Genomic DNA, 11796 nt, shown 5'->3' with positions numbered 1-11796 from the left:
GTTAGTGAGATTGTGGCCCTCTCGAGAGAGGAGGGCCGGGTTCAGTTCCTGGATGGGGGAGAACTGAACCTGTTTCCGGACCCTACGTTTCTCGCTAAGAACGAGTTGCCCACCAACAGGTGGGGTCCCTGGAGAATCTGCCCTCTGAAAGAAGATGCATCTCTATGTCCCGTAGAATGCCTAAAGGTCTATCTTCGTAGAACTTCAGACTTCCATGGGGGCCAACTATTCAGAGGAGAAACATCGGGCTCGAATTTATCTTTAAATCAGCTCAGGGCGAAAATTACATATTTTATTCGCAGAGCGGATCCTGACAGTTCACCCGCAGGTCATGATCCGAGGAATGTTGCTTCATCCTTAAACTTCTTTAACTTTATGGATTTTGAACACCTTCGTTCATACACTGGCTGGAAGTCTTCCAGGATATTCTTTCTCCACTATGCTAAGCAAGTGGAGCAGCTAAAGAGGTCTGTGGTAGCAGTTGGTTGCGTCGTTAACCCTGCTGTTTAACTCTGCGAGGAACAGTGGAATTATTTGGGACTTTGATTCTTGGGTGAGTGTATAGTTATATGCGTTGGTATAACTAGTAGTGAAGGCTCTGGGAGCCCACAGTGACTGTTCCAGCGTTATGGTGATGGTAGCACAAGTACAGACAGGTGTGCCGAGCGTTGCTGACGCTAATGTCAGTGGATAGTAACATGGACGTTAACTTTGATACCTTGGTATGCGACAAGTGACCTGATTGTTTTCTTTCAGATAACCATACATCCATGCACTACGGTACTTGTGTAAATTGTTGGTCATCCACCTATCATATGTATATATTTGTGGTAACCATGTCTATTTATTGTTACTCAATAAACTTGTTCTCGGGAACCTTGCGTCTCCTTCACCTATATTGATTTCATGTTAATTATTGAGCATTTAGCCTATGTATATTAATCGGGGATATCTATAATAGCCTATTCCTTAATGCAAGCCTTGTTGCACTGGTTTATACTTTCCTTAGCATAAAGGGCTCCACCCCTCTCTGAGGACGGTGGCGGCAGCAAGTTTAATCCTACGCAGATATAACCTTTTTGTCTATTTCTACTTCGACCAGGGTGCTGGTCGGGATTTTTTTCCCTTGGATGCTGTAGTTCCGTAAGGACTATGCTTTACTTCATATAGAGTGAGACCACTATATTGTACTGGCTGGCGAGTGATTCATACATAGGTATATGTACTCTTCGTTCGTTTCTAGAGTCTAGTAGGACTCCTCCCTGTAGGGGGCAGGAAGCGCTTTCATGGCTTATGATTAGTGAAAAGATGTATAACGGTAACATCTTAGGTCTTTCAGTCGAGTTGACTAAGAAACATTCCTGAGGAGTACGGCACGTATTGAGAATCCACAGATACAGTAATGCTCTGGTATACTTCCATCAGGACGACATGGCTTGAGCCCAATAAACGGATTTTGAGCGAAGCGAAAAATCTATTTTTGGGTAAGATGGCCATGTCGTCCTGATGGACCCGCCCTGTCCCTTTTCAAAAAAAAAAAAAAAAAAAGAGAAAAGGGTTGTAGGACCCCTCCCTACATACAGTATCTGTAGCACCTCGTGTATCGCTACAAGGAATACAGATGGCGCCGCGAGCGGCGCAGGGCACGCTTACGAAACGGGGAGGAGAGATGCCTTACGAACGGCTCCCCCCTTTCTTATCGTTTTCGTTTTCTTGCCATTTGACCCCTACGAAGTGTTAACTCTATTCGGGGTATAGATTGCTATGAGGCGTGTCAAGAATACGTCCACTGATATTTACGATATCCCTAAGGTCTTTTTTAGGGATACTCGCTCCAGGAGTTAGAATTCTGGGTACCTTAAGGTAAATTCTCTGGGAATATAGCCGTAGTTGTAATATACCCTAGGAAGCTGCCTTTAAAGAACTTCCATCAGGACGACATGGCCATCTTACCCAAAAATAGATTTTTCTCTTCGCTCAAAATCCGTTTTTGACGCTCTTTTATTGGTCATCGACTGACCCCATACCAGTTCGCTAGTCTAGCCCCTAGGCCAGAGTGCCTATCATCAGTGTTCATGCATGATATATTTCAGTGATCCTAGGTTTAGTTATGAAGATAGTGGCATTATTTTATAATACTGTTTACTGTGATGCAAGTGTTTTCGCCTTCAGGGACCATATAGGGGATAGGTTTGACAGTGTGCCTCTCTAACCTAACCTAATTGTAGGCCCCCTATATGCTCCCTTCACCCCCTGCCTTAGGGCATTCCCTCTGCGTAGCCTTGCTCCCCCTACCACGTAAGGGGATCAAGCTCATACCAGAGTACTTATCGCTTCTCTGTCCTCCCTAAGGGAATGATCCCCCCTTAGGGCTGCGTCCGAGAATGAGGAACGGCCTGCCCTTCCTCTATTGCTGAGGCTAGGCTTCCTGACCTTCCCTGCAATGCGATACGTCTTCCATCCTTCCTAGTTCAGGGTGTAACATCCCTGCTCTAGGTTAGGCTAGGGGGGAGTTAGTTCTGTGCCTTGCTGAAACGGTACCCATGCACCGTTCTCAGACAGGCTGCCTAACCTTAGGCTAGGGAGCGTCCTCCCTTCCTTGGTGGCCGCTTTGGTACAGAGCCTCTCCTATAGAAGACCCTTCTTCTTCTCCCCTCCCCACCTATCTCTTGTATGGCCTAGCCTATACTTCGGTTAGTCTATACCCATCTGTCCCCTGTCCTACAACTCCTCCTTAGGGTGGAGTGATAGGGCTACCTTGAGTTCCTGTGTGCAGTCCGCTCTGGTACATATACCCTTCATAGTGTCCTATGGGGTTAGCCACTGGATGCGTTTTGTCCGCAGGGGTTCTCCCCCTCTTGGGTGTTCCCTAGCCCTCCCTTGGGCTACCCTGGCTCCCGGCCGCCTGCGGCCCCTGCCACTGGATGATAGGGCTAGCCTCTATCATGGGTACACCCATTCAGGTGGGATGTCTTGGGGTCCGTGTCCGTACCCCTACATCCCTCCTTCCGTCTCTTTCACTGTCCTGGTGCCGGTCCCTTGCCGCCTCCTCTGTCGGTGATACCCACCTCCCACCCTTGTTGACACATTCCTTGCCCCCTGGGCCGTCAGTCCTCCGTGTGCCGGGGGACTGCCGCCTCCCGTCTGCGTACAGCCGATGGCTTTCCCTCATACCTCATAGCTTCGGTCGTCCGTCCATCGGTCCGGCCCCCGGAGTGCCGGCATCCAGTGCCGGCAGTCCGGTTCTGCTATAGCCCTTCCTTGTCCCTGTCACCAAGCCGGCAACCTTCGGCTGCCGGAGCCGCTGGAGTGCCGCCGTTGTGCCGGCTGCCGCCATCCTGGCATTACTTCTGACTTCTATATTTGTCTTCCCTAATGCCAGAAACTCTGCTGGAGCGGCCTCCGGCGTGCCGTCGGTCTGCCGGAGCCTTCCGGAGGCGTCAAAGCGACTTGCACCCCTTCTCCTAGCTATCATCTCATGCTGATAGCCCTACATTGCAACCAGATGGTTTGACTACATAAATAGATAGGTATTGTCTTACCGTTCTATTAATAACCATGCTGTCTTCTTGCATATCACAAATTTCCAGCATGCTGTGTGTATCTTAACATGGCTGGTTGCCGGAAACCGTTACCTTATGGGATCGTCTACATTCCCAATTCTATGGTCTGAGTGGCCTCAGTCCCAGTTTTATATCCTTGGCAATTCCTACTAGAATTCCCCCTGCCTCCCTGGCAATCTATGAAGAATTCTGCCCTGTGCCCTTGGTCACAAACAAATTGCCTATGGATAAGGTTACGGTAACCAGCCGGCCGGGTTACACGGAGTATGTGTCTATCTCCTTCATTTCCGCCCACTCTCAAAAACATCACATTGTTTATATCACTTAAAATTAAGTTAAAGATTAATCCTTTAATATTTAACTTTAGAATATAAGTCATTCTTATGACTCCCCCATACTCATGTTCTCTTTCTCTTACAGGAGGAGTACGTGAAGTGCGATCACGGCTTCTGTGCAGTGAAGCGCCCGCACTTCTACGGGCACACGGCGTGTAGGACCCACGCCCCTTGCGCCAATAAGAAAGGCGATCTGAAGTTTTGGGACCCACAGAACTGTACGGTCTGCAAGGACCGCCTGGTTGAGGCGTTCAATAATCCTCCCTCAGCGGAGGTTAGGGACGCTTCTCGAGAGAAGCTACGCAAATGGGTGCGTGGCTTCCAGAAGAACGCCACTGGACCATACCTTGCCACTGAAGACTTGAGGGCCTTGCTTTTCCCGAAGGCATCCCCAGAGTCTGTGGTCCCCAAGGATCAGATCCCCACCGTCCAGATAACGGTGGAACCCGACGTAGTCATGGCCCAGTCCATGCACGAGTGTCACCTGGATACCGACAACGCGGAACGTATGTCGGAAGTGTCGGAGACCACGGAGAGGAACCTCATGGCCGAAGAACTGGACTATGAGGAAGACCAAGTGGAATACACCGAGTCGGAGCAGGAGGTCGCTCCGCCTTCCACCCCCGCCCCAACTCCTACACCGACGGATGTATCACTCCCGTCTACCTCCGCCACCCCGGACCCCATCCCATCCAGCGCCCAGGAGATGTTCCGTATGCTCGAAGCTCTTATGGACAAGAAACTCCGTGAGACACACGAATACATCAGGACCATGGGAAGTTCAAAGGAGCCGAAAAGGATTTCGGTTAAGGACCTCCCGGCATGTTCGGACGCCAACCCCTGGAGGTATGCCGAGCACATGCCTATCACAACGGGCAGGATCTTCGTCAGTGAGAAGGTCGGCTCGGTTGCCCTGGAAGAAGTGGAATTCTTCCCGAGTTTTGAGGCTTATCCGGACTGTTACGTCCGACTTCGATCCGAACCTGCCTCTAAAGAAGAGACCGAACCAAAGGAGGTGATAGTGTTCGATCTCCCGAAGGCCCAGGCTATGCTGGCCAATGCTGTTAAAAGTAGGGGTTTTACCTGCTCAAAGCTTCCGGCGCTGAGCAAGAAGCACCCTACCTACGTCGCACCAGACGATGCGATCCTCCCCTTCATGGAAAAGGCCTTCGCTGCGGTACACAAGGCAGTGGAAGAAGGGAAACATTGCCCTGCACTGGAGGAGTGCAGACCCTTCTCCCTGACTACTCCCCCCGATGTTCGACACTGGAAAGATGTCCAGCATACCTTCGTGGTGGGGAAACTAGAACCTGACGTTGCTGGACGTCAGTTTAACGAAGACCTCCCGAAACTTAATGACCATCTCCTTCGTCGGGAACATGACACGAAGGAAAGGCTCGCCGCATCCATGTCCCTCCAGGTACAGCTCGACGTCATGGCCGGTGACACTAGAGTCCCCGATTACTACATGGTGCTCGCCAAAATGCATTTGGCGACTGTAGTTAAAGACCTGTACAGCTTCATGAAGGCTCGTAGAGCCTGTCGTGAATTCGTGTTCTCCAGTGCCACAGTGAGACACGAACCCCGGAGGCTGATTTCCTCCAACATCTGGGGTAAGCACCTCTTTCCCTCTGCCCTTGTGAAAGAGATCATCGACAAGGCCGCCACGGAGAACAGGAACCTTCTCCACAAGTGGGGCATGTCGAAGAAGAGGAAATCCTCTCAGGACGACGGCCCTCAACCTAAGAGGAAATCCTCCAAGCAGAAACCCCAGCAACGTCAACAGAGACGGCAGTTTCCGGGATCCGCTACTCCCCAAGTGGCAGCTCAGCCACAGCAGACTTTTCAGCTGGTCACCCAACCGGTCTTGTCACAGTCGCCGGTTTTCACCCCTGCTTTCGAGCAACAGACGACTACCTTTCGTCCCAAAGGTAGAGGCTCAAACAGAGGTGCAGGCAGAGACGCATCTCGCCGTCCCTCCAGAGGCAGAGGAGGAAAGGGAGCTAGCGGCCGAGGCAGTAAACCCTCGGGACACCAGAAGCAATGAAGTGCTTCCGGTGGGAGGAAGACTCCGCCAATTCCAGGATCGTTGGACCTTCGATCCCTGGGCACACAGCATCGTCAAGAAGGGTCTAGGCTGGAGTTGGACTCAACCACCCCCAACCTTCCAGCAATTCTTCCAACAATCAACCCCCCTTCTGGAAGAATATGTTCTAGATCCCTTGAACAAGAAGGTGATAAGGAGGGTAAGGTCAACCAGGTTCCAAGGGAGACTGTTTTGCGTCCCCAAGAAGGACTCCGACAAGCTCAGAGTCATTCTAGACTTATTCCCCCTCAACAAGTTCATAGCGAACAACAAGTTCAAGATGCTGACTCTTCAACAAATAAGGACCCTTCTGCCTCAAGGTTCCTACACGGTCTCCATAGACCTGGCGGATGCCTACTGGCACGTTCCAATGAACCACCACGCTTCCTCCTACCTAGGATTTCGACTCCAAAGGAAAAGCTACGCCTTCAGGGCCATGCCCTTCGGCCTCAACATGGCCCCTCAGATCTTCACAAAGCTGGCGGACACCATCGTTCAACAGCTTTGCCTCCGAGACGTCCAGGTGATGGCTTACCTCGACGACTGGCTAGTCTGGGCTCCATCGCCTGAGGATTGTTTAAGATCCTGCAACAAAGTTACCCAGTTCCTAGAACACCTGGGATTCAAGATAAACGCAAAGAAATCTCGCCTCTCTCCAGCTCAGAAGTTCCAATGGTTAGGAATCCAGTGGAACCTTCAGTCACACCGCCTTTCCATTCCCCAGAAGAAAAAGAAGGAAATAGCAGGGTCTGTCAAGCGACTGCTGAAATCCAAACGGATCTCAAGACGTCAGCAGGAACGAGTTCTAGGCTCTCTACAGTTCGCCTCAGTGACAAATCCAGTGCTATGTGCACAGCTAAAGGATGCCGCGGGAGTCTGGAGACGTTCCGCATCCATCGCTCGAAGAGACCTCAAGAGACGGCTCCCAAACAGACTTCGGCTGCTCCTAAAGCCGTGGTCGGAAGCAAAGGCCCTGAAAAGGTCCATCCCTCTTCAACACCCACCTCCATCACTCAACATCCACACGGACGCTTCGCTGGAGGGTTGGGGAGGTCACTCCCACCAAAAACAGGCTCAAGGAACATGGTCTCCCCTATTCAAGACGTTTCATATCAACATCTTGGAGTCCATGGCGGTCCTTCTAACTCTGAAGAAACTCTCCCCGCCTCCCTCGATCCATATTCGTCTAACCCTAGACAACTCGGTGGTAGTTCGATGTCTCAATCGCCAAGGCTCAAGATCGCCCCAGATAAATCAGGTGCTTCTGACAATCTTCCGTCTGGCAGAGAAGAAGAAATGGCACCTGTCTGCAGTTCACCTACAAGGATTCCGCAACGTGACGGCGGACGCTCTATCTCGGACAAGCCCGATAGAGTCGGAATGGTCTCTAGACGCAAGATCATTCTCCTTCATCTCTCACCAAGTCCCAGAACTTCAGATCGATCTCTTCGCAACGAGCGACAACAATCAACTTCCTCGATATGTGGCCCCGTACGAGGACCCCAAGGCAGAAGCAGTGGACGCCATGTCACTGGATTGGAACAGGTGGTCCAAGATCTACCTGTTCCCTCCCACCAACCTTCTGCTGAAAGTCCTCTCCAAACTGAGAACCTTCAAAGGAACAGCAGCCCTAGTGGCTCCCAAGTGGCCTCGGAGCAACTGGTACCCCCTAGTCCTGGAGCTACAACCCACGCTGATCCCTCTCCTGGGCCCAGCAAGTACAGAAGTCGACTGTCTTTGCTTCATCATTGAAAATCAGGGACCTTCATCTCATGATTTTCTCTCCCTAGCCGTGAAGAAAAGGTTCGGGATATCGATGAAGAGTCTCGACTTCCTCGAGGAATACAAGACCGAATCCACACGACGGCAATACGAATCATCTTGGAGAAAATGGGTCTCATTCATCAAGGCAAAAAATCCTACGGAAATCACCATCGATTTTTGCATGTCCTTCTTCATTCACCTTCATGGACAAGGCTTGGCAGCCAACACGATTTCTACTTGCAAATCGGCCTTGACTAGACCACTAATGTACGCCTTCCAGATTGATCTGTCCAGCGACATCTTCAATAAACTGCCGAAGGCATGCGCTCGTCTACGCCCAGCACCCCCACCAAAACCGATCTCCTGGTCCATGGACAAGGTGCTCCATTTTGCCTCCAACTTGGACAATGATTCGTGCCCTCTCAAGGATCTGACTCAAAAAGTTATTTTTCTTTTTGCTCTTGCCTCGGGAGCCCGAGTCAGCGAAATAGTGGCATTATCAAGGGACGAGGGTCACATTCTGTTTACAGATTCAGGAGACCTTACCCTCTTCCCGGATCCGACGTTTCTCGCCAAAAACGAACTACCCACCAAAAGATGGGGCCCTTGGAGAATCTGCCCCCTGAAAGAAGATGCCTCTCTATGTCCAGTAGAGAGCCTCAAGGTCTATCTTCGTAGAACTTCTGACTTTGGTGGAGGCCAACTCTTCAAAGGAGAAACATCGGGCAGCGACCTGTCACTGAAACAACTACGAGCGAGGAGACCTTACCCTCTTCCCGGATCCGACGTTTCTCGCCAAAAACGAACTACCCACCAAAAGATGGGGCCCTTGGAGAATCTGCCCCCTGAAAGAAGATGCCTCTCTATGTCCAGTAGAGAGCCTCAAGGTCTATCTTCGTAGAACTTCTGACTTTGGTGGAGGCCAACTCTTCAAAGGAGAAACATCGGGCAGCGACCTGTCACTGAAACAACTACGAGCGAAAATCACCTACTTCATTCGCAGAGCGGATCCTGACAGTACACCCGCAGGTCACGATCCTAGAAAAGTTGCATCGTCTCTGAATTTCTTTCAGAGTATGGATTTTGAAAGCCTTAAGAGTTTCACAGGCTGGAAATCCTCACGTGTTTTCTTCAAACATTATGCGAAACAAGTGCATGAAGTCAAACATTTTGTGGTAGCCGCAGGTAGTGTTATGAAACCTGCACCTAACTCTGCATAGAACAGTGAGTTACTTGGGACTCTAACTCCTTGGGTGCCTATGTTGACCCTCGTGTGATACGTAGTGATTTCAAAGACACTTAGTGCTTTTTCATATACTGTTCTTCTCCCAGGTGAAATGTCATAATCGTCACATGAGTGCCGCATGCCTAGAGCATGATGTGTTTTCTTTTTAAAGACTGACGTTCCTCTGGAACGAGTGCCTACTAATAATTTGAAATTCTCTTTCAGATTCAAGAGCAAGTCTTTCATTACTATGTACATTATAATTTGTTGTAAATTACTTTTACATACTTATTGCATTTAATTACCATATTCTGCAATTGTGAAATAAAATTTCTATTTTATTACTTGTGCGTCTGAATCCGCTCCTACTTATACTATGAAATATATGACTGTCATAGTTTTATTATCCCCTTCCTCTTATATACGATGAAGATTACTAAGGATTCAATCCTTATTATATACTCACCTCTGCAATGTAATATTCCTACCCGAATACTTACTTACATCATGCCTTCGAGACCAGACGATTCTCTCTCTTCACATACAGTGCCTAACTACCACTTGTCTGCTTTTGAGAATGTTCCTATATGAATACCAACCATTCAGTCTTGTCTCCGAGTTCTTCATGTTCTCCCAGCAAGGTGGGTAGCCCTTCGATGACCACTTTGATCTTCAGCATGGTCCGTTGGGACTTCACTGCCAGGGGGGCAGGAAGTTTTCTTCCCTACGGTTCCTCTATTGAGATTACTATGCTAACCTGTTCAAAGCCCTCGGCACTTACACTACAAGGGGAAAATCTACCACGATACATTGATTCTCTGGTATTCTTCCATCAGGACGCCATGGCTTGAGCCCCAAAAACGGATTTTGAGCAAAGCGAAAAATCTATTTTTGGGTGAGATAGCCATGGCGTCCTGATGGACCCTCCCTGCTACTTCGTCCAGTTTTTTCAGGTCCCACCCTGTCCTGCTGTATCATGGTGATCGGCAAGCAACTGGCTTCAGGATGAGGACGGACGTGACGTCATTTAGCAATGGCGCCCGTTTGTTTACGTCTCGAGTAGCAAAAGTAGCCACGAACGAGATTAGCTGTGGAATGGCTCCCCAGCTATTCTCCGCCCCTACACATCGAAGTGTTAACTCTATGTGGGGTGCAGATAGCTATGTGGCGCGTTAATACATGCGTCCCCTGTTGATATACGATGTCTTAACGGGAAACCTTTAGGATACTCGCTCCAGAAGTTAGAATTCTGTGATAACCTGTGGTTAAATTCTCTGGGAATATCTAGTAGTTATATACCCAAGGAAGCTACCAAAAAGGAACCTTCCATCAGGACGCCATGGCTATCTCACCCAAAAATAGATTTTTCGCTTCGCTCAAAATCCGTTAATTGATTGGGACTATCAATTAGGGTGAAAAGGTGTTGACACGTCCAGTGCGATACCTTTTAAGTGGGTGTCACCATGGTAACACTAAGACTGTTCAAAATCTCAGGTGTGGAATTATACAGATAACACTTGTGCCGTGTGTACATAGTGCACAGTGTTGATAGTATACAACATTTACATAAAATTATATTAGAAAATTTTATCAAAATTTTCAAATTTCAGAGTGGCACTCATCATTTCTCCCCTTTCAGGGAGAAAAATATTTTCTGTATACGTTGTACGTATAATTCCCTTAACGTGTTACACTCGTTATTCCATTTGGTCATTTATTCGAAATAAATATCTATTAGAGTATAATTGTGTCTTATTTCGCCTTGCAATTAGCACAATAAATATGCCAGAGTTCTCTTACTTATTTAACTAAGTAAACCTCATATTATTGTATGCTTACAAACAATGGATATAGTTGATACTTAGTTGTTCCGACAAGATATACAAACCGTGAGACTTTTGTATATCTAGTTGATACTTATGTTTGTTCATACAATATATGCAAACCTTGAGACCCCTTTTCTACTGTATAGTATGACTCTTCCCGGCAGGGGGCAGGAAACACTAACATTGTCCATAATTAGTGGTAATGACAGATAACGGTAACGTCATATGTCTCAATGGTCCGGATGACCATAGAAAAATTGTCCCAAGGTTAAGGCACCTATGAAAATCCACAGATACAGTACTTTCTAGTAATTCTCTGGTAAACTTCCATCAGGACGACGTGGCTTGAGCCCAAAAAACGGATTTTGAAGCGAAGCGAAAAATTTATTTTTGGGTGAGATGGCCATGTCGTCCTGATGGACTCACCCTCCTTTTCCATAGAAAAGGCTTAGGCAAGATCCCTCCTGAAACTATTATATCTGTAGCACCATGCTCAATGCTACAAGGAATGAGCGCCATCTTGGATACTTGTAATAGTACGGGAGGAAGGATAACCTTGATAACGGCTCCCCTTCTGTTTTTCGCCACTCTTCCCCCTCAAAATGAAAATGCTATTCGGGGTGAAGATTGCGATGTGTCGTATCAAGATATACGTCCCCTGATATTATACGATATCCTTAAGAGAAATTTTAAGGATATTTGCGCCAGGAGTTAGAATTCTGGAGACTTAAAGGTCAATTCTCTGGGAATATCACTTTAGCCAAATATCCCTTAGAAAGCTACCAATAGGAACCTTCCATCAGGACGACATGGCCATCTCACCCAAAAATAGATTTTTCGCTTCCCTTCAAAATCCGTTTAACAGGGATCTCACCCTGAAGACTGTTTCTCTTTGTCTTAGCATCAGCAAAAATAGATGGCAAATTATATGTTCTGTCCTACCATGTGTCAATTCCAAAAGGTGGAAAGAACTATCATTTTCCTTCATTCCCGAGTT

Source organism: Palaemon carinicauda, chromosome 26 (genome assembly GCF_036898095.1).
Source record: "Palaemon carinicauda isolate YSFRI2023 chromosome 26, ASM3689809v2, whole genome shotgun sequence".
NCBI classification, from domain to species: Eukaryota; Metazoa; Arthropoda; class Malacostraca; order Decapoda; family Palaemonidae; genus Palaemon; species Palaemon carinicauda.
This window is presented reverse-complemented; position numbering follows the sequence as displayed.